Source organism: Schistocerca nitens, chromosome 3 (genome assembly GCF_023898315.1).
Source record: "Schistocerca nitens isolate TAMUIC-IGC-003100 chromosome 3, iqSchNite1.1, whole genome shotgun sequence".
Taxonomy (NCBI): Eukaryota; Metazoa; Arthropoda; class Insecta; order Orthoptera; family Acrididae; genus Schistocerca; species Schistocerca nitens.
In genome coordinates this window covers 734,827,233-734,854,700 of record NC_064616.1, presented here as the reverse complement: position 1 = coordinate 734,854,700, position 27,468 = coordinate 734,827,233, and the positions used below count along the sequence as shown (strand labels likewise).

Here is a 27,468-nt window from a genome sequence, read left to right as displayed (position 1 = left end):
ACCTCCAGATCTTTGAGCATAGTACTCTCAACAGTCATCGTTACTGTGACACTGCTCCTTCCCAATTTGCGTCTTTTTAGGGGTGCAGTCGGACCTGACTTCATTTTTATGGATAACAATGTTCAACCGCATCGAATAGCTAAGGTGGAGGAAATCTTAGAAAAGAGGATATTCGGCGAATGAACTGACCTGTCCATTCCTCCAGCTTCAATCCCATCGAGCACGTGTTGGGCCCCCCCGTTGGCCACGTCCTTGAAGGGATCATCCAAGATTGAACCATGGATCAATGGAAATGTGTTGGCTGAATGTTGTTCCTTGTTACACCAGGTCGATGTTCGTGTCAGGATACGCCGTCATCCAAGCAAATAGCTGCTTGAGATATTCAGCTCTCTTCGGACGCATGTAGATGGTGGCAGGATTTTTTTAGAGGGACGTTCACCTTGGTATCCATGGGACCTCTAGAAGGAATCGAAGTTACCATGACAGCTATAAACCACGTGAACATTTTTGTGGACCATCTGCATCCTACAGTGCTTGTTGTCTTCCCCACGGAGATGGCATCTTCCATTGGAAGAAGTGTCCGTATCACAAGGTCACAATCGTGCACAGTGGGAGCGGCGTGGTAGTGAACTTACGCTGATGACTTTGCTACCAAATTCGTCTGATCTTAACCCGATGGAATACATGTGAGACGCTATTACCGAACTATCAGTTTAATAAGTCACAGCTGCAAAATACTAACACGAATTCTTTACAGACGAATGGAAAAACTAGTAGAAGCCAACCTCGGGGAAGATCAGTTTGGATTCCGTAGAAACACTGGAACACGTGAGGCAATACTGACCTTACGACTTATCTTAGAAGAAAGATTAAGGAAAGGCAAACCTACGTTTCTAGCATTTGTAGACTTAGAGAAAGCTTTTGACAATGTTGACTGGAATACTCTCTTTCAAATTCTAAAGGTGGCAGGGGTAAAATTGTACAGAAACCAGATGGCAGTTATAAGAGTCGAGGGACATGAAAGGGAAGCAGTGGTTGGGAAGGGAGTAAGACAGGGTTGTAGCCTCTCCCCGATGTTGTTCAATCTGTATATTGAGCAAGCAGTAAAGGAATCAAAAGAAAAATTCGGAGTAGGTATTAAAATTCATGGAGAAGAAATAAAAACTTTGAGGTTCGCCGATGACATTGTAATTCTGTCAGAGACAGCAAAGGACTTGGAAGAGCAGTTGAATGGAATGGACAGTGTCTTGAAAGGAGGATATAAGATGAACATCAACAAAAGCAAAACAAGGATAATGGAATGTAGTCTAATTAAGTCGGGTGATGCTGAGGGAATTAGATTAGGAAATGAGACACTTAAAGTAGTAAAGGAGTTTTGCTATTTGGGGTCTGGAACCACAAGACCGCTATGGTCGCAGGTTCGAATCCTGCCTCGGGCATGGATGTTTGTGATGTCCTTAGGTTAGTTAGGTTTAACTAGTTCTAAGTTCTAGGGGACTAATGACCTCAGCAGTTGAGTCCCATAGTGCTCAGAGCCATTTGAACCATTTTTTTGCTATTTGGGGAGCAAAATAACTGATGATGGTCGAAGCAGAGAGGATATAAAATGTAGACTGGCAATGGCAAGGAAAGCGTTTCTGAAGAAGAGAAATTTGTTAACATCGAGTATAGGTTGAAGTGTCAGGAAGTCATTTCTGAAAGTATTTGTATGGAGCGTAGCCATGTATGGAAGTGAAACATGGACGATAACCAGTTTGGACAAGAAGAGAATAGAAGCTTTCCAAATGTGGTGCTACAGAAGAATGCTGAAGATTAGATGGGTAGATCACATAACTAGTGAGGAAGTACTGAATAGGATTGGGGAGAAGTTTGTGGCACAACTTGACCAGAAGAAGGGATCGGTTGGTAGGACATGTTCTGAGGCATCAAGGGATCACCAATTTAGTACTGGAGGGCAGCGTGGAGGGTAAAAATCGTAGAGGGAGACCAAGAGATGAATACTCTAAGCAGATTCAGAAGGATGTAGGTTGCAGTAGGTACTGGGAGATGAAAAAGCTTGCACAGGATAGAGTAGCATGGAGAGCTGCATCAAACCAGTCTCAGGACTGAAGACCACAACAACAACAACATGGGACGACAGGCTCACGTCCACGAACCTTCGCCTCATAATTTACTAAGAGTTGCGTGAGCTGCTGGTAGGTATTTGTTGCAACACACTTCTGCAAACCTATTAAGAACTTGACGAATCCAAGCAATGTAGCATCGCTGCTGTACTGCGTTGCAAAGGTGGACCAACGTGCTGTTATTCAGGCCAGTGTTTTGCTCATCAGTGTGTATGCTAAAAGAAAGAATGAAGATTGATTTTTAACGTCCTCTCGTCGACGAATTCATTAGAGACGAAGTACCGTATTGGATTGGTGAAGCAAATCGGCTGTGCCCTTGCAAAGGAGCCTGGTATTGCAAAGTAGCCTGGTATTTACCTTAAGCGATTTAGGAAAATCACGGAAAAGCTACACTACTGGCCATTAAAATTGCTACACCAAGAAGAAATGCAGATGATAAAAGGGTATTCATTAGACAAATATATTATACTAGAACTGACATGTGATTACATTTTCATGCAATTTGGGTACAGAGATCCTGAGAAATCAGTACCCAGAACAACCACCTCTGGCCGTAATAACGGCCTTGATACTCCTGGGCATTGAGTCAAACAGAGCTTGGATGACGTGTGCAGGTACAGCTGCCCATGCAGCTACAACACGATACCACAGTTCATCAAGAGTAGCGACTGGCGTATTGTGACGAGCCAGTTGCTCGGCCACCATTGACCAGACGTTTTCAATTGGTGAGACATCTGGAGAATGTGCTGGCCAGGGCAGCAGTCGAACATTTTCTGTATCCAGAAAGGCCCGTACAGGACCTGCACTTCCAATGTGCGTTCACCGCGATGTCGCCAAACACGGATGCGACCATCATGATGCTGTAAATAGAACCTGGATTCATCCGAAAAAACTACGTTTTGCCATTCGTGTACCCAGGTTCGTCGTTGAGTACACCATCGCAGGCGCTCCTGTCTGTGATGCAGCGTCAAGGGTAACCGCAGCCATGGTCTCCGAGCTGATAGTCCATGCTGCTGCAAACGTCGTCGAACTGTTCGTGGAGATGGTTGTTGTCTTGCAAACGACACCATCTGTTGACTCAGGAATCGAGACGTGGCTGCACGATCCGTTACAGCCATGCGGATAAGATGCCTGTCATCTCGACTGCTAGTGATAAGAGGCCATGGGGATCCAGCACGGTGGTTCGTATTACCCTCCTGAACCCACCGATTCCATATTCTGCTAACAGTCATTGGATCTCGACCAACGCGAGCAGCAATGTCGCGATACGATAAACCGCAATCGCTATAGGCTACAATCCGACCTTTATCAAAGTCGGAAACGTGATGGTACGCATTTCTCCTCCTTACACGAGGCATCACAACAACGTTTCACCAGGCAACGCCGGTCAACTGCTGTTTGTGTATGAGCTTCGGTTGGAAACTATCCTCATGTCAGCATGTTGTAGGTCTCGCCACCGGCGCCAACCTTGTGTGAATGCTCTGAAAAGTTAATCATTTGTATATCACAGCATCTTCTTCCTGTCGGTTAAATTTCGCGTCTGTAGCACGTCATCTTCGTGGTGTAGCAATTTTAATGGCCAGTAGTGTAAGTGTAGGTGGTCGGACTGAAATTTTAGCTGACATTCTCCCGAAGTCCTTCTCAGTAGCAGGCACCATTCTCTGGAACAACCTGCCGCATTATATAAGAGAACTTAATAACATCTCCACCTTAAGAAGACTGGTAGTGACATATCTGTAGTCTGTATAATTTAGTCACACTGCCATTTAAGACATTCAAATAATTTTAATACTGGTTGTCATATTAAAATTGTTTTTTCTTAGGTAACTCTGACTTAATAGATATTGTCTGTGTGAAAACCTGGTCCGATGAAATAGAGGGATTGATGGCCAAATCAGATCAGGTTAAATAAGTAAATAAATAATAAAAAAATACAAAATTAGAGCCATACCACTGCACCACGTTGCTCGGTGACACCTGCTCAAGTCACCCCATCAGGTATTACGGAACTGACCGGATTTTAAGATCCACAAAGAGCGGCGCCATCCACTCCAAAGTGTTTCGTACGTGCGTAATGAGGACAACAGTGCGATAGGTAATCGGAGATTTAGGTCATTCTCAGTTATATGGAAGGAAATTAAAATAGTTTATATCATCTTCTTGTGAATGTTGTAGTTCTTCTTATTTCTGTGCTTGCTAAGAAAAATTGCAGAAGAATTCCGTGTTATGCAAGACACCATTTTGAAGTTTTGTTTTCACCCAGACATATTTCAACACTTTTTGAGCTATCTTCAGTCAGGACACACAATGTCGGCGAAAATTCTGTGTTTTGCAGACAAATCTCAGAAACTGCATGTGTAACGACAACATCGAAAGAAATAAGCGTGTTACCTCGATACAGACATAGGAAAAAGACACGACAACATCAAAAAACCATGACATGCTGTAAATTGTGTAGTAGATCTAAAGCCACCAGCATAAACAACCAATAATGTCATGTGATAAAAAAATAGACAAACGAACCCAATGAAGAGAGCACAAGACGTGCTGAAACATGTCTGAGTGAAAACAAAACGACAAAGTGGTGTCTTCGCTAAGGCGGAATTCCTCTCCAATACTTTATATTCTTTCGTCAAAAAATCGCTATGTTTCATACATTAATGTAACAAGTTCATGGAGGAAATGTTTCTCATGTATACGTTTATATCTGTAGTCTGCAAACCACTATACGGTAGTGGCAGAGAGGATATAACGCACTAGGACCCTTTGCCCCATTTCCTAGTCCACTGTTGGATGGTGCATTAAAAGGAAAACTGGCGACACCCCTCTCAATAAGTCCGTATTTTTCTAATTGTACCGACTTATGCATTTTATGAAATGCATATAGAGGGATGAATATACTCGTTTTGGAAGGTAGGCTCTCGGAATTTTATGTGGTTTGCAGACTACAGATATAAACGTAGTGCGTGACGGCTTTCTTGCAGCGTCTGCCTCAGCGGTATACTTATACGCATTTCCGTCACTGTCCCACGCTCACTAAATGAACCTGTGACGAAATGCGTATCTCTCGAATGAGTCTTCTCTTAGACTTCCATTATTCCAACTTTTTAAGGGTCGCTGGCTGACAAACAATAAAATGTGAAAAGTTGACAGGCCTAGATGAAGTACCAATCTGTGTGCTCAAAAATTCCGTACTTCCGTACTTAACAAACATTACAAATGAGTCGTTTGGCTGAGGAAACTTCCAGACTATCTGAAACAACGCCGTAAAAGTTGTCTACAGATCATCAACTACATACAAGACTCACAAGAATATTAGGACCCAGGAACATATTTACCAGTGTAACTACAATTAAATATTACGACCGCTGCTGCAGTCTAACACCGATCGATGTACAGGAAATGTCTCCTCTTGACGGTTGTGGTTCTGGAACGAATCTCAGTATCTATAGTGCACATAATTTTCCACGAAAAAATCTCTGTCATACACTCACGGTTATCGATGCGCTGAATCTATATATCCGTCACGATAGGACACACACTCATTTTCTCTGGTCATGCCACAACATAAGTCACAGTAACATTACACTGCAATATATACACATTTTACACAAACAGTGCAGTTATCTTTTATATCTGTACAGCGCCCTAAAAAAATTATGATACGCCTACACTCACACCGGCTTTATGTCTCGATTCTCCTCAGCCCTAGGAAATTATCTGACAATGTCTTCGAATCAGCGCTTCTGGAAGTTCCTGCATCCTGCCAAGATTCTCTCAAACAAGTGTTATGAAGGACTATGAAGGACAAAAGGCATCACCGACGCGGGTTGGTGTACTGTAAACATCATCACTGTCGATAGAACAACAAGGGTACGCTTAGGGGTGCCGATGAGGGGACGTATTGTTACAGCCGTATTGCGCGTCCTGTTTGTAATCTATAGCAGGTCCAGTTGAACACTTGCAGCCGGCCGCTGTGGTCTAGCGGTTCTAGGCGCTCAGTCCGGAACCGCGCGACCGCTACGGTCGCAGGTTCGAATCCTGCCTCGGGCATGGATATGTGTGATGTCCTTAGGTTAGTTAGGTTTAAGTAGTTCTAAGTTTTAGGGGACTTATGACCACAGATGTTGAGTCCCATAGTGCTCAGAGCCATTTGAACCATTTTTTTGAACACTTGCATTGCTATATTATGCAGCTGTTTACGAAATAAATCTATCACCATTTATATTCAGATATACTCCTCAGTGTGTTGAAATCACAATTTACCATGTCCAATCTATCCTTCCATTACGACTAGATATACGTATTTTTTTTTTTTTTACTTGAATAGTAGTTTGATTACTTCCCACAAACGTATGTCGGAACATAAGCCACGGTACTTTTACGTTCAAGCAGCAGCATAACGTTTTGACTATCAGTCATAGGTGTATAAAAAAATTATCATACGTCCACACTTGCACCAGCTGGGTGTCGTTTCCGCACTGCAAAAAATGTCTCTCGCAATTACGTATTTGTCGAGGATGTAATTACAATTTAACAAAGCCCTAGAGTCTTCCCCGTTTATCGATTTCACCACTTCCATGAAACCTTTTGGTATTTTCGACACTTGCAAATCCAGACAACACACTGTGGCGTCTTTTATATATTCAGACCGCCAAGTCGAGGTTTGTGTTAGTGAGTTCCATGCATAGCTTCCCCGAATACCAATGCACAGGCACCGCAAATAGTCCTCGATAAAGAGGGCTCTCGATGCCATATGACGTACACCCTTAGCCCGCCTCTGGGTGGCACATTCTAATGTGCGATACGCATACATTTCTGAGCGTATACCTACAAATTTCACAATCAGCAATCCAATCGCCTCGTCTTTCATAACACCGATAACCTTCTTGTTCTGTGGAATAACACTATAAGGATTATCGGCCGTGTATGAGGACGTGTCGAATTCATTACCATGGTACGTCATTACTTCATATGGATCGTAGTTCTCCACCAAATAGATGAAGCTATCCGTATCCATATAAAGTAATTTAGAATAGGCGCAACGAGTTTTCACAAACTCATAATGAAAGAGGTACATGTGGAGTTTGGACAGGTCTAGTATGCTATCGTAAGCTCTACTGCAGTTTTCGCCATCTACACAGCAACAAAGTTCTTATTGAATATGGTGACCCGCTTAATATTTAGTCTGGAAATGCATTTTCTTACGGCATAACGCCCATCCCATTCGGTTATAATCAAAATTTGACGTCGTTTCCGCAAATTCTCCATTGTTTTATCGAAAATTGGGTTATTCATTAATTTATAAAAATCTTTCTCAAAGTCACACATCGCGAAAGTTCTCTGTCTCGTATTCAAATCAGTATACTCCTTCAACCAGGGGACCTGCTTGAAGGAGATAGGCCGGGTGATTCTAACTAGCTCCATTCCCAAGCTGAGACACTGCTGGAGATGACGATAATGAATAATGTATCCCCGCGTATCCCCCAGCGTTGTCATCAGTTTTAGCGTGGAGCCTCCTCGCGGAACTAGTTGCTATGGACACAGCGGCAAATCAACGAGAGCATAGGGTATGTGAGTTCTGCCTCCACCACACACCCTAAATCAGAATCAGCTTCCATACCCCCATTATTTTTCCAACTAAACCCTTGCATTCGTCTTCGGGCACCCATTTAAACACCAATCGGCAGTGATTGCTGCATGTCGTGCCCGTTTTAAGTTATTTACGTCCAGGTATATTATGCAACTCGAATCAAGGGATGCGTTGAACCTGTCACCCATCCGCGGGTTATTTGATTTCGTGTTCTTATGTACACATTGGCAAAGTCCCCCAGGGATCCCTTGCTCAAGGAAAAGAAACTTGTCAGCATCGGTCAATAACTCAATGCTGCACTTTGTTTTCTTGAACACTGCGTCTCAAGACAACCCAGGTGCTGTGTAATAAAAGGTGGGTTCCAGAGAATATGTGGCCATGTATAGACTCCGGAATTTCTCGGAAACGTCCTCAAGGAAGCTCACGTCTGTGTCAATGCAAAGTCGTGTGTACTCTCCTAATGTTGAAATATAGAATTCCAGCCAGACATTCATGGCATGCCCGTACTCTGCATCCGTTATGGCATCGCCTATAAGGTGGCCTGGCTTCGTTGAGTTTCACCATACTATCCACATACTCATATGGGAAAACCCCCTTCCAAGTCACAAGTTGAAACTTTTCCTCGTCGGGGAATGCCGCTCAAGTGATATGCATATCTTCACGAGGTAGAGTTTCAACCAGTTTCTTGAGTGGCGCCTGCATAAAACGTAGTGTGTCAAAAAAGCAGAGCATAATTCTTGGCGTCATTTGTTTGGAGAATGAAATGTATTTCTCGACGCTCTCAGGTAGGACACTGACCTGATTGTTCTCCAAGCCGAAATCAGCCAAGTGCTCTACTAGAAAGTGAGCGTCATACCCGCTTAAATTATGAAAGAAAACGGGTATGTGTCTTGGTAGCTGGTACTTCAAATTGCACGCATTGTAGGCTGTGCCACGGAACTTTCCCGTAAGATGACAGTGGTCCCTACGAGGTGTTTCCGCTTTTCTGTCTAACGGCAGCCCACAAATATGACAATAAACCGCGTTATTATACAAATCTTCATTCTCCTTCGATTTGGTCATGGGAACGTTGCCGCTGTAATGCTTAGCAAACTCCCTTGAAAATTTTTCGAGCTCTACAATGGCAGATTATCAAGATTTGAGTTCGAACGTTGTGTTGTAGTCGGCACATGAGATGTGGTACACAGCATCCCCGAGGTAGCGATGGAGTGGAGATTTTCCCATACGACCATTTCATGAGTGTACCGTGAATATGCCGAGCGGAGTAGCCGCACGGTTTGAGGCGTCGTGTCACGAATTGCGCCGGCCACTCCTGCTGGAGGTTTGAGTCCTCTCTTGGGCATGGTGTTTGTGTTGTTCTTAGCATAAGTTAGTTTAAGTAGTGTGTAAGTCTAGGGACCGATGACCTAAGCAGTTTGGTCCCTTAGGAATTCACACACATTTAAACATTGGAACCGTGAATATCAGGAATCCGGTAAAACATAAGATCTCCGACATGGCTGCAGCCGGAAAAAGATCCTGCAAGAACGGGACCAATGACAACTGAAGAGAATTATTCAGCCCAACAGAAGTGCAACCCTTCCTCACACTGCTGAAGATTTCAATGCCGGGCCATCAAATAGTGTCAGTGTGCGAACCATTCAACGAAACATCATCGATATGGGCTTTCAGAGCCGAAGGTCCACTCTTGTAACCTTGATGACTGCACGACACAAAGCTTGCCTCGGTCCATCAACACCGACATTGGACTGTCGATGACTGGAATCATATTACCTTGTTGGACAAGTCTAGTTTCAAATTGTATGGATGTTTATGGGTATGGAAACAACCTCATGAATCTATGGACCCTGCATGTCAGCAGTGCCGCGCACGCGCGTGTTTACTGTTGGTGGTGCGAGACCTCTCCACCTGGGGATACTGACGTAACAAGTTGTGCTATAGAAATCTGTTCCAGAATCACATCGACTGCTTTCTCCCTCGTGAGCCTAACGGGACAACCCGTCCATTATTTATCAGCCCCTTCTCGGAATTGGTAAAGTGTCACAGAAATAGTTAACCGTCGGTTTTGCTGCAGCTTTCGTGACGTCTCAGCTTGTCTGAATGGAAATTCTTGTTCTAACAGGACCTGTTAACGAAAATAGCCCAGAATAACACCGATTGCACTCTTCCTGATGGTCCTAGTGAGGCATCACGTGTTGCCCTTCCCGGAAATCGTAATATCCTGATTTCAACATTCGTCTCAGAAACAGTAAACGTTCTCACCGCTAAAAGCCTTCATCATATCTGTGCACGCTCGCGAAAACACCATTAATCATAAAAGCATTCTTGTTACTTGGAGAGAGAGAGAGAGAGAGAGAGAGAGAGAGAGAGAGAGAGAGAGAGAGAGGCGATGGCCGCATCAAGCCCTTCCATAAATAGTGACGTTTGATAAAAGCTTCTCATTGGCTGTACATTCAAATGAAGGTGTCTCATTGGTCGCCTCAGTGTATATATAAACCCACAACCAACCTCCATCGTCCTCAGTCCGCTGCTGTCCACCTTGTTGCGCGATCCATCGTGTCTGTGTGTTTACTTGTTCTTTTCTCTCCGCAATATGAAGAGAGGTAGCTGCAGCAACGCTTCAAGGTGTAGCAGCAAGAGGCTTAGAGTTCTGGAGACAGGATTACCAAGTGAGTAAATAATTTCTCTTTTGAGTGTAAATTTTCGAGTGTATGTTAAATTTGCCTTATAAATTCCGTCATCTTGTTATAGTACAGCTCCAGTATTTTGTCTTGGAGTGTGAGGAGAAGCAGGAGGGGGCTGGACAGTGACAGACTCTGGAAGTCCAGTCTCCTGTGTTGGGTTCACAGCCAGAATCGCCTTATTAGTATAATTTTCATTGTAATTTGTTCTTGTATAGTAGCGATTCAAGATTTTCTTATTTCATACTTTTTTTTTGTTCCCCTAACTCAACTTGAGGGCAATATTATGGAAATCCAAGAGGACGTAGAGGAAGATGAAAAGGGAGATATGATACTGCGTGAAGAATTATATAAAGCACTGAAAGACCTACGTCGAAACGAGGCCCTGGGAGTAGACAGCATTCCATTAGAACTGCTGCTAGCCTTCGGAGAGCCGGCCATGACAAAACGCTTCCATCTGGTGAGTAAGTTGTATGAGACAGGCGAAATACCCTCAGACTTCAAGAAGAATATAATAGTCCCAATTCCAAAGAAAGCAGGTGCTGACAGGTGTAACAATTACCGAACTATCAGTTTAATAAGTCACGGCTGCAAAATACTAACACGAATCCTTTACAGAAGAATGGAAAAACTGATAGAAGCCGATCTCGGGGAAGATCAGTTTATATTCCGGCGAAATATAGAAACACGGGAGGCAATACTGGCACTGTGACTTCTCATAGAAGATAGGTTAATGAAAGGCAAACCTACGTTAATAGCATTTATGGACGTACAAAAAGCTTTTGATAATGCTGACTGGAATACACTCTTTCAAATTTCTAAAGGTGGCAGGGGTAAAAGACAGGGAGCGAAAGGCTATTTACAATTTCTACAGAAACTAGACGGCAGTTATAAGAGTCGAGGGGCATGAAAGGGAAGCAGTGGTTGAGAATGGAGTGAGACAGGGTTGTAGCCTAATCCGGACGTTATTCAATCTGTATATTGAGCAAGCAGTAAAGGAAACAAAAGAAAAATCTGGTGTAGGAACTAAAGTCGAGGAAGAAGAAATAAAAACTTTGATGTTAGCCGATGACATTGTAATTTTGTCAGAGACAGCAAAGGACTTGTAAGAGTAGTTGTACGGAAAGGACAGTATCTTGAAAGGAGGATATAAGACGAACATCAACAAAAGCAAAACGAGGGTAATGGAATGTAGACGAATTAAATCAGGTGATGCCGAGGGAATTATATTAGGAACTGAGACACTTAAAAGCAGTAAATGAGTTTTGTTGTTTTGGAAGCAAAATTACTGACGATGGTCGAAGTAGTGAAGATCTAAAATGGTGATTGGCTATGGCAAGAAATGTATTTCTGAAGAAGAGGTATTTGTTAGTATCAAGAATAGATTTATGTGTCAGGAGGTCCTTTCTGAAAGTACACACATCAAAAAAGGTTTTGCATCACGCCAGTTCCCAGAACTCCTGAAGACAGACGCTGACTGTGGATATTGTATCACAGACACAGTCCCTTTGACTGTTCAGAGATGTCATTATACCCCCCCCCCCCCCAAATATGTAAACAACCATGCATGAGCAGCGCCTATTAGACGGAGGGAGTCCGACAGTCGATCCGTTCCAGTCATTCCACAAGGATGGAGGTACACGGCTCGTGTTGTCTGTAGTTCAACCATGCCTAGACGGTCAATACTGCGGTTCGATCGCATCTGCATTGTTACTTTGTGCCAGGAAGGGCTCTCAACAAGGGAAGTGTCCAGGCGTCTCGGAGTGAACCAAAGCGATGTTGTTCGGACATGGAGGAGATACAGAGAGACAGGAACTGTCCATAACATGCCTCGCTCAGGCCGCCCAAGGGTTACTACGGCAGTGGATGACCGCTAGATTGAGAATGGCTGTTTATGGACGACGTGAGCCACCAACCACTCTGAGGGATCTAAGCCGAATCGTCGTTGAGGAGTGGGACAATCTGGACCAACAGTACCGTGATGAACTTGTCGATAGTATGCCACGACGAATACAGGCATGCATCAATGTAAGAGGACGTGCTGCTGGGTATTAGAGGCACCGGTGTGTACAACAATCTCGACCACCAGCCCTGAAGGTCTCACTGTATGGTGGTACAACATGCAGTGTGTGGTTTTCTTGAGTAATAAAAAGAGCGCAAATAATGTTTATGTTTACCTCTATTCCAATTTTCTGTACAGATTCCGGAACTCACGGAACCGAGGTGATGCAAAACTTTTTTTTGATGTGTGTATTTGTATGTCAACGGCGTTGCCGCAGTGGTAACTCGGTTCCCGTCAGATCACCGAAGTTAAGCACTGTTGGGTTGGGCTAGCACTTGGATGGGTGACCATCAGGTCTACCGAGCGCTGTTGGCATGCAGGATGCACTCAGCCCTTGTGAGGGAAACTGAGGAGCTATTTGATTGAGAATTAGCAGCTCCAGTCTCAGAAACTGACATACGGCCGGGAGAGCAGTGTGCTGACCACATGCCCCTCCATATGTGCATCAAGTGACACCTGTGGGCTGAAAATGACACAGCGGCTAGTCAGTACCGTTGGGCCTTCATGGCCTGTTCGCGAGGAGTTTAGTTAGTGTAGTGTATTTGTATGGAGTTTAGCCATGCATGGAAGTGAAACATGGACCATAAACATTTTAGACAAGAAGAGAATAGAAGCTTTTGAAATGTGGTGCTACAGAGGAACACTGAAGATTAGATGGATAGATCACATACCTAATGAGGAGGTAATAGAATTGGGGAGAAAGTAAATTCGTGTTACCGAGCGAAGTGGCGCAGTGGTTAGCACACTGGACTCGCTTTCGGGAGGTTGACGGCTGAATCCCGTGTCCGGCCATCCTGATTTAGGTTTTCTGTAATTTCCCTAAATCACTCCATGCAATTGCCGGAATGGTTCTTCTGAAAGGGCACGGCCGACTTCCTTCCCTGTCCTTCCCTAATCCGATGAGACCGATGACCTCGCTGTCTGCGCTCCTCCGCCAAACAATCCAATTCAATCCAATATGGCGCTGCGGTCGGCAACGCCTGTATAAGACAAGCGTCTATCGTAGTTGTTAAATCGGCTACTGCTGCTACAATGGCATGTTATCAAGACTAAGTGAGTTTGAGCGTGGTGTTATAGTCGGCGAGGCCGGCCGAAGTGGCCGTGCGGTTAAAGGCGCTGCAGTCTGGAACCGCAAGACCGCTACGGTCGCAGGTTCGAATCCTGCCTCGGGCATGGATGTTTGTGATGTCCTTAGGTTAGTTAGGTTTAACTAGTTCTAAGTTCTAGGGGACTAATGACCTCAGCAGTTGAGTCCCATAGTGCTCAGAGCCATTTTTGTTATAGTCGGCGCACGAGCGATGGCACACAGCACCTCCGAGATAGCGATGAAGTGGAGATTTTCCAGTAGAACATTTCACGAGTGTACCGTAAATACCAGAAATCCGGTAAAACATCAAATCTCCGACATCGCTGCGGCGGGAGAAGGAGCGTGCAAAAATGGGACCAACGACGACTGAAGAGAATCGTTCAGCGCGACAGAAGTCCAACTCTTCCCCAAATTGGTGCAGATTTCAATGCTGGGCCATCAACAAGTGGTAGCGTGCGAACCATTCAACGAAACATCATCGATATGGGCTTTCGGAGACGAAGACCCACTCGTGTACCCTTGATGACTGCACTACACAAAGATTTACGCCTCGCCTGGGCCTATCAACACTGACGTTGGACTGTTGATAACTGGAAAAATGTTGTCTGGTCGGACGAGTCTCGTTCCAAATTGTATCGAGCGGATGGACGTGTACCGGTATGGAGACAACCTCTTGAATCTATGGACCCTGCATGTGAGCAGGGAACTGTTCAAGCAGGTGAAGTCTCTGTAATGGTGTGGGGCGTGTGCATTTGGAGTAATATGGGACCCCTGATACGTCTAGATACGAATCTGACAGGTGACACGTATCTAAGCATCTTGTCTGATCACCTGCATCCATTAATGTCCGTTGTGCATTCACACGGCCTTGTGCAATTCCAGCAGGACATGTGACAACCCACACGTCCAGAATTGCTACAGAGTGGCTCCAGGATACTCATCTCAGTTTAAACACCGCTGACCACCAAACGTCCCAGACATGAATATTAGTGAGCATATCTGGCATGCCTTGGAACATGCTGTTCAGAAGAGATCTCCACTCCCTCGAACTCCTACTGATTTATGGACAGACCTGCAGGATTCATGGTGTCAGTTCCCTCCAGCACTACTTCAGACATTAGTTGAGTCCATGCCACGTCGTGCACTTGTGCGTGTTCCTGGAGGCCGTACACGGCATTAGGCAGGTGTACCAGTTTCTTTGGCTCTTCAGTGTATATATATTAATTAGGTTATTATGCGGCATTGATGGTTACATATTTACCCTAATGCAATATTAGATATGCATTGTAATACAAATTTAATACTAACTTGATTATACAAGAATGGTCAATATTCAGGGAAATGATACAGGAGGAATGGTCAATATTCAGTGATATGATAGGCACGCTCATTCGAAACAAATATTCTATTAAAATTGGGCTCTAGAATGCGTACCTTAAGAGCTATGAGCACTTTTTTCAGTAGAAGCGATGTATTTTACAGAAGCGAAGATGAACAAGTGCTCATAGCTCCTTGGTGGGAGCCCATGTTTACTCGGCATCTGTTTCTTGTTACGTAATCGCTTCGGCGGTACATATACTAAAATTGGAACGATACAGAGAAGATTAGCATGGCCCCTGCGCAAGGATGACACGCAAAATCGTTAAGCGTTCCACATATTTTGTCCGCCTCCGTAGCGTAGCGGTAGCGTTACCGTCTACCATGCCGGGGGCCCGGTTTCGATTTCCGGCAGGGGACTGGGTGTTGTGTGTCCTTTATAATCATTTTCAATGGGGCCGAGAGGTTCTAGGCGCTTCAGTCTGGAACCGCGCGACCGCTGCGGTCGCAGGTTCGAATCTTGCCTCGGGCATGGATGTGTGTGATGTCCTTAGGTTAGTTAGGTTTAACTAGTTCTAATTTCTAGGGGACTGAAGACCTCAGATGTTAAGTCCCATAGTGCCCCGAGCCATTCTTATGCCTTTGGATATTTCGTGTCAGCAGGGTCACTTTTCAAATTCCGCTACAACACTCTAACACTGCCTCCTGCAAAAGGTGGCCTCGGACTCGTCAACGTGCGGGCACGATCTTCTGCAGTCTTTATCCATACTGTGTTGCGGCAGTGGCGGGGGCTGGTCCCATCCTTAACACGCAGTCTCTTAGATATCCTCCGACCAGCTTCTCTCTATCCACCGACCAATGTGGCACCTATTTCTCCATTATTGTACCATGTCGCCAATTGTTTCATAGAACTCAGTTACGTTCGGGCCGATCTTCCACCCCATGGTGCTACAGTACCCTGACATTAACTGGCGAACGGTTTAGGGCTGTGTGCATGCACCATTTTTATCGTCGTCTGTGTCTGCACTCTGGTATGTTTTAGTCTAAGGCAAATTCCCGACTAATAGTCGATTTCATCGTACAGGACTGGCCACCTCCCCACTCTGCCCTGGGTGTCAGCTCGAAGACACCAATGAGCACCGTCTTACGTGCCCTTGAAACGAAACGTTTGGATCCTCATCCAACGAATCGTGGGCTTTTACCTCCGTGCCCCGCCAACGACGGTAACCCCAGATTTCTTGTTGCCCCAGGCATTTCACTACCCTCTTGCTAAGCACCATACACTCATCTGGTTTCGAGGACAGGCTTTAGAATACCTCTTCCAGAGTGGTCCGCATACAGTCCTTGACTTCTGGTACCCTCACTCGAAAACCATCTTACCGACAAACTTTTGCTCGTTGTGTCTGCAGCGTCTTCCTTGACCCCCTCAAAGTTGGGGTGTGCCATACCTACCCGTCACACGATGAAACACCCTTATCCACTTTCTCATGCATCGACAAAAAAAAAAAAAAAAGACAGAATGTGTTATATTTTGTTGTATTTAATATTTTTGTTAAACTAACAATCATTCGTATATGTTTAAATTGTACCTTGAAGAACTGTTGCATTGTCTATATATATATATATATATATATATATATATATATATATATATATATATGTACTGTTAGTTCGTTCAATAAAGAATAGTGCATAAAAAAAGAGTGGTTCTAGGCGCTTCAGTCTGGAACGGCGCGACCGTTACGATCGCAGGTTCGAGTCCTGCCTCGGGCATGGATGTGTGTGATGTCCTTAGGTTAGTTAGGTTTAAGTAGTTCTAAGTGCTAGGAGACTAATGACCTCAGATGTTAAGTTCCATAGTGCTCACAGCCATTTTTTTAACTGTATCTGATGTCTTCTGAGAAATTCAGTCGGATAAACCCATACAAAATAATTATATCAACGGCTTTACGATTATAATGGGACTTGCGCCAGAGCTTTTTGTAAAACAAGCACATCTGTATTTTTAATTTTTGTAGTGCGGGCACCTGTGTGTTGTAGTCCTTTAGGCTGCAGACTTGCCCACTGAAACGACTCTATAACTTAATATATCTTTGTAGTAGTAGATGACGATACAGCTGTGCCATATGAACCTCTTGATACCATTCATATGCTAACCATATTTCTTGACATTTGCAAAATTTATTTTCTCTGTGAGAGTTCGTGAATGCATTTTGATATTTGGTGACTATTTTTTTGAAATTTCATTTATTGTATCATATTTTTTCATTATATTTTGAAACTCCGTTTCTTCAAATTTTCGCCTTTTTTCTGTAAATATTAATTATCCTGTGTGATCAGTCTTGTTCTCTGCACCAGATATCGGCAGATGAAGTTATTCTTGGCAAACAAAAATTATTAAAAATCTGTTCTAATGGCTATATTTATAAATTACCTAACAATTTATATTTTACAAAATGTGCTTGTCATTCCAATGATATTTTACACATAAAAGTCAATTGGATTGTATCGATATCATTGAAACTCTGTGAACAGTTAAAATGTAATACTTTGGTTTTACTTCGTGTCATTTTGAAGTAATTAATTTGAGAGAGAGTCTGTAATAAGCGTTGATGGTGGGCAGACGTGAGGAAGCAAGTCTGGGACATGTCTCCTCTGAAACTGTGTAATATATAACTGCAAAAATTTAAGGATACATGGAAAACGTTTGTATTCAACAGTGTTTTGATTTTGACTGTGGTAAAATACAATAGTGTTAAGTTTAAAAAGTGTTTTATTCAAGAATATTACTTACTTATCCATTTGCATTATTACGAAAGTGAACAGAACTTAACTATCGACTTTATTAGTGCATGAAGGAATTATATCAAATTGTCTGTTACAGAAAAGGACTTTGTTCGTAAAACATGTAAAGACCTTGGCCTCTTGCAGAGAGCTTACCCCATTCGTCTTACAGGACAATGAGCTGAGCCAATTTCTACGAAATCAAGAAATAAAGATGAATATAATTTTTTAAATTTCTGGCTTCTTCACCAGTCCACATAGGCGTTGCCTATCTGCATTGTATATCCCATGAAGCTAATAACATACATTTCTATGTCTGTTCCTCTAGACACAAATGTAAAAGAAACAATTTCATCTTAGTTATTGTTCAATTAGACTGTGGGACTGTGTTTAGATCATGAACGAATGCTTTCAGTGAGTTACAGGTCTGAAGAATATGCCGGCCAGGGCAACGGTGTGAAACTCTTTGTGGCGACGTAGGTCAGGACAGTACGACCAACATTGTTATCTTGTTAAAAGACGTTACGGGGCCCTCAAAGAGAGGGCACTGTTATCTGCTTTAACTCGTCACAAACGCAAAGCATGCTATCCAGATTACATGCTATGTGAATCAGATGTGATTGTAATTTGTACCCCATACTACCACGCCAGGTACTGGGCCGTGTCACGGCTGCTATATCAAGCGATTCGGAGATCGATACGTACGTTCGGGTTTGCGCGGTCACACCTCAAGCAGCGCAGAATTTAAAGCGGTTACACGACAAGCGGGGCTACAAGCCAGGAACATTACTCTGGGCGTCACATTTGCATTAACAACTTCTGCAGCTACTGCTATACTGAACATCAGTAATATCTCTTGATTTTGTATCAGAAATCAGTCCACGATCATTATTATCAGTACAAGTTTCATCTAATTTTGTTAATTCAGCCTGACGAGAATTAACATCAACTTGCATCTACTTATTTCAATGGATCTTTCAGTCTCTCTTTCACCAGATCAGCTACCAGTACAGAAAGATTCTAACTCACCTTCCAAGTTCTCATTTGAATTTCTTACTTATTTTATAAACAAGCTTTCACTGAATCTACCTATTTGTCCAAATCTAATTTTAAATTACCAATGTCATTTTTAACATTACAGTTCATTTTGCCCATTTTTGAATTTAAATTACCGTTGTCATTTCTAAGATCACTGCTAGTATTTAGATTGGTTTCTTTCATTAAACTCTTAAATTGTTCATATCCCTACTATTTTGAACATTTTTACACTTAAATTGTCCAATTTTAAATCCAACCTACTAAGTAGATTACTATTTACATCGTACATTATTGCTGCTAACCTCTCATAGTTGCTACCCATATTTAACATTCGTTGTTCTACATAGCCATCTGGCTATATACATGATATGTATTCGCGGCTGCGAATATGGACAACCATCAACCGTATAATGGAATGACGATAGTAAAAATTGTACAGTATCGGGAATCGAAACCGGATTTACCGCTTATCATGAGCGATCGCCTTACTATCTGGCTATCCGAGTACGACTCACGGCCAGATCCAAACTTCTATAATTTCGTCAACCATGTACTTGTATCTACAATCCAAATGGTCTACAGACCAAATACACTACTGGCCATTAAAATTGCTACACCAAGAAGAAATGCAGATGATAAACGTGTATTCATTAGACAAATATATTGCACTAGAACCGACATGTGATTACACTTTCACGCAATTTGGGTGCATAGATCCTGAGAAATCAGTACCCAGAATAACCACCTCTGGCCGTAATAACGGCCTTGATACGCCTTGGCATTGAATCAAACAGAGCTTGGATGGCCTGTACAGGTACAACTGCCCACGCAGCTTCAACACGATACCACAGTTCATCAAGAGTAGCGACTGGCGTATTGTGACGAGCCAGTTGCTCGGCCACCATTGACCAGACGTTTTCAATTGGTGAGAGATCTGGAGAATGTGCTGGATAGGGCAGCAGTCGAACATTTTCTGTATCCAGAAAGGCCCGTACAGGACCTGCAACATGCGGTCGTGTATTATCCTGCTGGAATGTAGGGTTTCGCAGGGATCGAATGAAGGGTAGAACCACGGGTCGTAACACATCTGAAATGTAACGTTCACTGTTCAGAGTGGCGTCAATGCGAACAAGAGGTGACCGAGACGTGTAACTATTGGCACCCCATACCATCACGACGGGTGATACGCCAATATGGCGATGACGAATACACGCTTCCAATGTGCGTTCACCGCGATGTCGCCAAACACGGATGCAACCATCATGATGTTCTAAACAGAACTTGACGTTTTGCCATTCGTGCACCCAGGTTCGTCGCCGAGTACGATGCTGTGATGCAGCGTCAAGGGTAACCGCAGCCATGGTCTCCGAGCTGATAGTCCATGCTGCTGCAAACGTCGTCGAACAGTTCGTGCAGACGGTTGTTGTCTTGCAAACGTCCCCATCTGTTGACTCAGGGATCGAGACATGGCTGCACGGTCCGTTACAGCCATGCGGATAAGATGCCTGTCATCTCGACTGCTAGTGATACGAGGCCGTTGGGATCCAGCACGGCGTTCCGTATTACCCTCCTGAACCCACCGATTCCATATTCTGCTAACAGTCATTGGATCTCGACCAATGCAAGCAGCAATGTCGTGATACGATAAACCGCAATCGCGATAGGCTACAATCCGACCTTTATCAAAGTCGGAAACGTGATCGTACGCATTTGTCCTCCTTACACGAGGCATCACAACGACGTTTCACCAGGCAACGCCGGTCAACTGCTGTTTGTGTATGAGAAATCGGTTGGAAACTTTCCTCATGTCAGCACGTTGTAGGTGTCGCCAACGGTGCCATTCTTGTGTGAATGCTCTGAAAAGATAATCATTTGCATATCACAGCATCTTCTTCCTGTCGGTTAAATTTCGCGTCTGTAGCACGTCATCTTCGTGGTGTAGCAATTATGGCCGGTAGTGTAGTAAGGCGAGCACTCGTGAAAATCCGGACTCGAGTCCTGGTCCGGCGCAAATTTTCACTGTCGTCATTTTAGTATACAGCTGATGGCTGTCCATATTCGTAACTACGATCACATGCCATGTATTTCATAACGGCTGTAGTCGCCGCAGCGCCTGTTCCTTCGGCCATGCACGCGTGGGAGAGGGAACTTTATATCGTAATTCGGAATGATACAGGCACTGCAATATCGTATTCAGGCTATATGTCTCGTCGTTCTTCACATAAGTACTTATTAAAGAGTAAATAGTATTGAATTTGAATTTGTTTTTTTTTATACTTGTAGTGTCTGTTCTTGTTACACATGTGAATGTTTAGCGATCCCATTGTGTGGTTTGTTAAAAATAATTGGTGTGGTCTGAAATACCAACAGTAGCGAAGTAGGCCGAATTTTTGCGTGGTATAACTTCGTTGAAACACGTCAACTACTAGCTTCAGTAGTGTCTGTTCTCGTTATAAAAAGTGTTCAAAATGGCTCAAATGGCTCTGAGCACTATGGGACTTAACTTCTGAGGTCATCAGTCCCCTAGAACTTAGAACTACTTAAACCTAACTAACCTAAGGACATCTCACACATCCATGCCCGAGGCAGGATTCGAACCTGCGACCGTAGCGGTCGCGCGGTTCCAGACTGAAGCGCCTAGAACCGCTAGGCCACTCCGGCCGGCTATAAAAAGTGTTATTAAACGTTTCTAAATCGTATTTCCCAGCACATTTCGTATTGTCTACTAGTTATCTGGCGCTAAATGTTATGAGTTATAAGAGCTTAAAAGCTTAATCAAACAACCTTGGTATCACGAATTCGCTAGAAAAAGAAAAGAAACTACTAATTCATTATTTTGTCATTATATCTCTAAACAAGTACAGAAACAGCAGAAATAGCACAATAACACTTTTAGTGTAGTTTTTGTTTACTCATACGTACAGCAAATCTTGCGTCCATGACAAACTTGAGACATTCTTTAACCATGAGAGCGAAATGCGGGGGTTGCTATAGTTAATTAAGGAGGGGGATTTATTTCCAGTCTTGAAGAGAACATTTTATTTTCACTGTATGCGGGGAGGGGGGTTATGCAGTGTGGAGAACGTTGAGAAAACACAGGAGGCTCTCTCCTGGAACTGCAGGGTATGCAATAGGAACATGCAACAGGAAAGGAAAATCTGTACCCTACAGGCACGGTTGGAGGAAGCATTGAAGGAACTGATCAGGATCAACGGAGATAGAAGAGAAGAGATGGCTGGGAACTGGCTGTTGCTAGTAAGATACGGAGAAAGAGAATGCGATCTGATAGTTTTGTTATCAGCATATCAGTAGATATCTACCACTGCCAGAGTCATGTGGAGAAGAGCCTCAGGCAGACTAGGAGTAGGAAACATGCAGCACACTTCAACCGATGTCAGGAAGTCTAGGAATGTGCAAAGTCTTAGGAAGAAGAAAGTGCTGCTGCTAGGTAGTAGCCATGGGCGAAGTGTAGGCCCTCAATTACAGGAAAGCTTAGGAGCAGCGTACCAGGCCACTAGCATTTTCAAACCAATTGCAGGGCTAAGCCAAGTGATAGAGGGCCTAGGGTCGTTATGCGAGGATTTTTCAAAAGAGGAGCATGTAGCGATTGTGGGTCATGCGGGAAATAGTTTGACCGTGGATGATGCATATGACATAGGTGGCGATCTGGACGAGATAGTTTCCTTGATTAGTGGTACCTGTATACACTTGGTTGGGCTGTTTTAGCGCTGTGCTCGTCCACACCTTAATGGAACTGTGAGGCAGATTAATGGACGGTTGGAGGTGTAACTGATGGCAGCCGACTTTGTGCATGTTGCTCTGGTGCCTGTCGAGACTATCAATAGATAGGGTTTCCCTAGGTATGGCCTACACCTAAACAGGACTGAGAAGGGAAGACAGGTGCAGCTGATTCATGAAAGTATAGCGAGTGGATATTGGGCCACGCATGGTCGAATACCTATTGTCGTGGGTAAGAAAAGTAGGTCTTTTTTAGGATAAATTCAGACAACAGTTTCCCCTCTCCAAAGAGTATCTCCGGCAATTTAAAAAATTCTCCAACAATCACTCATAACATAGATTCTGACATACCAAATGACACACATACTACATGTCACAAAGAAAAAGAAACCATTGACAAAGCAACATGGGACATTTCACAGACTTAACAATCCTTTTTCAAAACATGCAGTCAATGAAAAATAAAATACAACAATTTGAAGTTGAGCTCCAACCTCTGAACTGCATAGTAGTTTCTGTCAATGAGCGCTGGTGTAGATACACAGAAATCCGACATGTATTACTATCACTGTATGAAAGGACAGACTCTTATTGGAGGACTACTTCAAAGGCGGAGGATTATGCACTTATATCATAAAAGGAAAGATGGTTAAATCAAGACATGAACTTAGAACAACAAGTGAAGCCAAACACTTTGAAATATCAGCTACTGAATTAACAGGGCTCGATAACAGTAAGAAAATCAGTCATTGTGTATGGGTGTCGATCTCCTAGTGGTAGTGTGGACACTTTCTTCAACAAATGAACACAAGTTCTAGATAAAATCTCAAGCACAAAAGTCAAGATAATTTTGTGGGAAGACATAAACAGAAACACAAATATCAGAAATGAATCTAGTAGCATCCTCACACATATCCTTTAGGGTTTTGGCATGTCCCTGTTGGTCAATATGGAAACAAGGGTTAGTACAATGACTGTGTTAGTAATTAACTACGTGGCCACAAATATGGACAGGGAAAAGGGTGACGTCGATGCAAAAGATCTGGGACTATTAGACCATTTATGCTAACTAATAACAATAAAATCGGGTGTTTGAAAAATTCCCTAAAATGCAAGCTTGCAAAAGATATTTATTACAAATTAAAACACAAGATTATTCAAAAGAACTAGCGAACCTGTAGCGTTGGGACTTCCGAGGCCTGTCCGGACGGAGTTTACTTTTACTAGCAAACCAATGATGGAATGGAGTGTGTAGAGAAACCAACGTAATGTAAAATTCTTTAAATTCTCAACATTATTTAAACTGAACTTTGAAAGACACTTTCAAAAGTACCCACATCAGTATCAATGTTTCACAAAAACAACAGGTATTATGAAGCCCTCCTAGACCCTTAAGTACCCTAGTTCTATGAAAAAGAGTCATAAGGAAACAGAGTTCTTGAATTTCTATCATAGGTACAAAAAGATTTGTAGGAAGGTGCTGATTGCTGCAAAGGAGTCATTTGATAACAAAATAATGTAAAATGCTGAGAATAAAAGCAAAGCCGTGTGGGATAACATAAAAATGAAAGAGACAGAGACAGACGAAGACTAATAATTTACTGTTGAAAACTAAATTTCACCCGAACAGGCCATGAAGGGCCAACGGCACACACCGGCCGCCGTGTCATCCTCACCCCAGAGGCGTCACTAGTTGCGGATACGGAGGGGCATGTCGTCAGCTCTCCCGGCAGTATGTCAGTCTACGAGACCGGAGCTGCTAATTCTCAGTCAAATAACTCCTCAGTTTGCCTCACAAGGACTGAGTGCAACTCGCTTGCCACCAGCGCTCGGCAGGCTGGATGATCACCCATCCAAGTGCTAGCCCAGCCTACAGCGCTTAACTTCGGTGATGTGACGGGAACATGTGTCACTACTGCGGCAAGGCCGTTTGCAACATACTGTTAAGGGAGGGAGATGAAGTAATAAAATGATCCACATCAGCTAGCATACTGTGTGAGTGAGCATTTTTCTAGTATTGCAGAAAATCTGTAGCAAAAATCCCAAAAAAAATAAAGTGCCTGTAAATAATTATGCAGTAAGTACAATGATGTTGCTACCTTCCACAGGGAATAAAGTCAGTAAAATTGTACAAAAACTAAAAAATAAAAAGTCAGTAAGCTTAAATGAAGCACCAATGTGTGTACTGAAACAATACGCACGGAGTATACAGGCTCCCTTACCAAACATAATAAACCAATCCTTCGCATCAGGGAAAAATGCAGAGCTTTTAAAACGGGGAAGAGTTGTACCTCTGTTAAAGAAAGATGGTGCAAAAGACACAGAAAATTACTCGCAAATTTCCCTGGTGTCAGTTATGAAAGGCAGGTTAATGAGTTACTTGAATAAATACAACCTTTTAAGTGGATCACAGTTTGGTTTCTGAAGTGGTAGAAGTTGGGAATCAACCGTAGTAGAATTCACAAAATTAGTTCTCGATGGTCTCGAAAAAGTGTGTCAAAGACATGTTTTTAGATCTTTCTAAGATGTGAGCATAAGATTCTACCAAATAAGCTAGAAGCATTAGGAAAAAGGAGAGTAGCTAATGACTGGTTCTGATCACACCTAGCAGATAGGGCACAAGGAACACACTAACCTAGGAGTTCCTAAAAGTAGCATTTTGGAATCAGAACTGTTCCTAATATACATCAGTGTCTCTCCCACTACCGTTCATTATAGGAAAAAAAATTAGCATTGCTGATAGCAGCAATGTTATAGTTACTGAGAAAACACGTGACCACCTCGCAGAGAAAGCAAATGAAACCCTCATGGAAGTTTGCATTTGGTCACTACGCTCTAAAGTGACACTGAACACAAGGGAAACAAGTGCCACGAATTCCACTTTGAAGAGGGAAAATGACACTGTTAAATTAAATGTAGATGGCGTCTCGATAGACAGAGTAACAAATGCAACATTTCTATGAATGAATATTAGTAGTCGAGCTCCTTGTTCAAAACACTGGGGATTTGAATTGCACCATGTGAATTCATATACTACATAGTTGTACACATCAAAAATAACATTCGTAGTTACTGCACAAACAGCTCTGCCCATGACCATGGAACAAGATCTGTACTATAAATTACCAAAGGAGATTAAATAAATTGCTAAAACAAACTTATTTAAAAATGCAGTTAAAAATTACCTGTTAACAGAGACATTTTGCACATTAAAGGATTACTTAGATAACACAGATTAGGGCTTTGATAAAAAAAATGTAACACAAATAATAATGACGATAACATAACAACGAACATTCCACATAACACTTTCATATTATATCTTTTACCTTCTTGTTATTCTTTCCTGGAAAAACTTATTCCAATAGCTATACAATGTATAATACTGACACATTATCCTCTTTTTAAGCTCATCATCTCACTCTTTATAAAGACATAAAGACACTGATTCAGTTTTTTGGGCTAGCAAATGGGAAGTTGCGATGTACTAAAAGGTCCTGACATTACATGATAGTGCGTTCAGTGACTGGAATTGAGAAATTAATGAATGAAAAGTGTCACATTATCCTTTTATCATTAGTAAATAACTTATTTGTGAAACAGTATTGTACGCTATTGGCAAACCGAATGAGGTAGCACTGTTTTAAACAGAGTGGTCCTGTATTAGGAAGCGTGGAGGCTCCAATCTTCATGCAGCAAAAAGTTGTCATTCAATTTAATATGACAATATGGTATGTTGGTCTGGTGGCTGTGTTTGCTAATCAGTTTGTCTCTCCATAAGGGAGCATACGCCTTCTCTACGTCTAAGAAGACGCCAGTCACCGAGCAACTTTGTTCAGGTTCAGTTGTATGGACTTCGCGATACGTAGTAACTGCAGTTTTGCGGAGAGTTGCAACTGGAAGGTGAACTGTTCCGGCATGATGAAACTTTCGTCCTCTAGATGGTCTTTTAGCAGTTGCAGGACTTTTTCAAGGATTTTGTCGACTGTGGGTAGCAGGTTTATGGGCCAGTAGTTTTCCGGTAACGCCAGGTCTTTCCCACGTTTTGGAATGGAAATCGTCTTACCGGTTTCCCAAACAGTCAAGAAATATTCGTTGGTAAGACAGCTGTTGATAACCTTGGTGAGCAGGACGATGGATTTTTTTGGCAAGTACTTTAACTCGGAATTAGCAACTTGGTCTTTGTCCGGTACCGAGAAGCGGCTGTGTCGCTGATGGCGTCCATTGAAAGTCTTCAATTAGCCATTGTACTGTTCTCTCTTATTGTCCGTTCATCTCACGCTGGGAAGGCGTGTCAGACATCTAGTGTTCGTACACCGTTGCGCGCAACACAGCTTGTCCGAGCAGGTCGTATATGAGACCAGCAGGTGCTCGTATCTCCGCTGTGGTTGTTTTGGCTGGCGCAGGTTCCAGGTTACCATTCTCCTCTGGTGTTTAGCAGTAGGGTGTCCATTTTCGCTTCCCAGAGCTACTGTCTCTTCTCCTCCACACTCTGGCACAGCTCTCGTCATAACTAGAGCACCTGGCTCCTGTTTCCCGAGGTGTGATACCATTTCCATCGTGTTATGTTGCCGATTTTCCTATATCTGATTTGATTCAGATGGGGTGGAAAGGTTTCGAAGCGTTGTTCAAGTAGAAGAACTTCTGCCTCCGTTCGTTTGGTCGGTCTTAAGATTTTGGTTGTTGTCTCATCTATCGCCGCATCGACCTCTGATATGTTGTATACTACAAGCATCGGAAGAACGTTGTTACTTAAATGAGATTCAAACAGATTCCAGTTGATGGTTCTGGAGCTCGTCAGGGGACTCGCGAGGCGGCCCCTTTCAATGATGCCTATAACAGGTTTGTGATCAGACGACAGGTCGTTTATTGTCCGTAGTTGCAAATTCGGATTTATGTCCTTCATGAAATGTCCACTAAGTCCGATTACTGGAGAGTAAAATTTTGAATACGCGTCGTTTCAGAGTCCACGTATGAATTCTTGAAATTCGTTTTCCAGGTGGAACAGCTGTTGTATTTTGGGCCTGATTTGTCGGGAATTCCAA

At 43.1% G+C, this 27,468-nt stretch overlaps 1 non-coding gene across 1 annotated transcript; it reads left to right on the top strand.

Annotated features, from left to right (window-relative positions):
- The first annotated feature begins 15,100 nt into the window (after window positions 1-15,100).
- Window positions 15,101-15,207, top strand: LOC126250457 (U6 spliceosomal RNA). The gene has a single exon (XR_007545692.1). It is a non-coding gene; the product is annotated as a U6 spliceosomal RNA (small nuclear RNA).
- The last annotated feature ends 12,261 nt before the right edge of the window (window positions 15,208-27,468 follow it).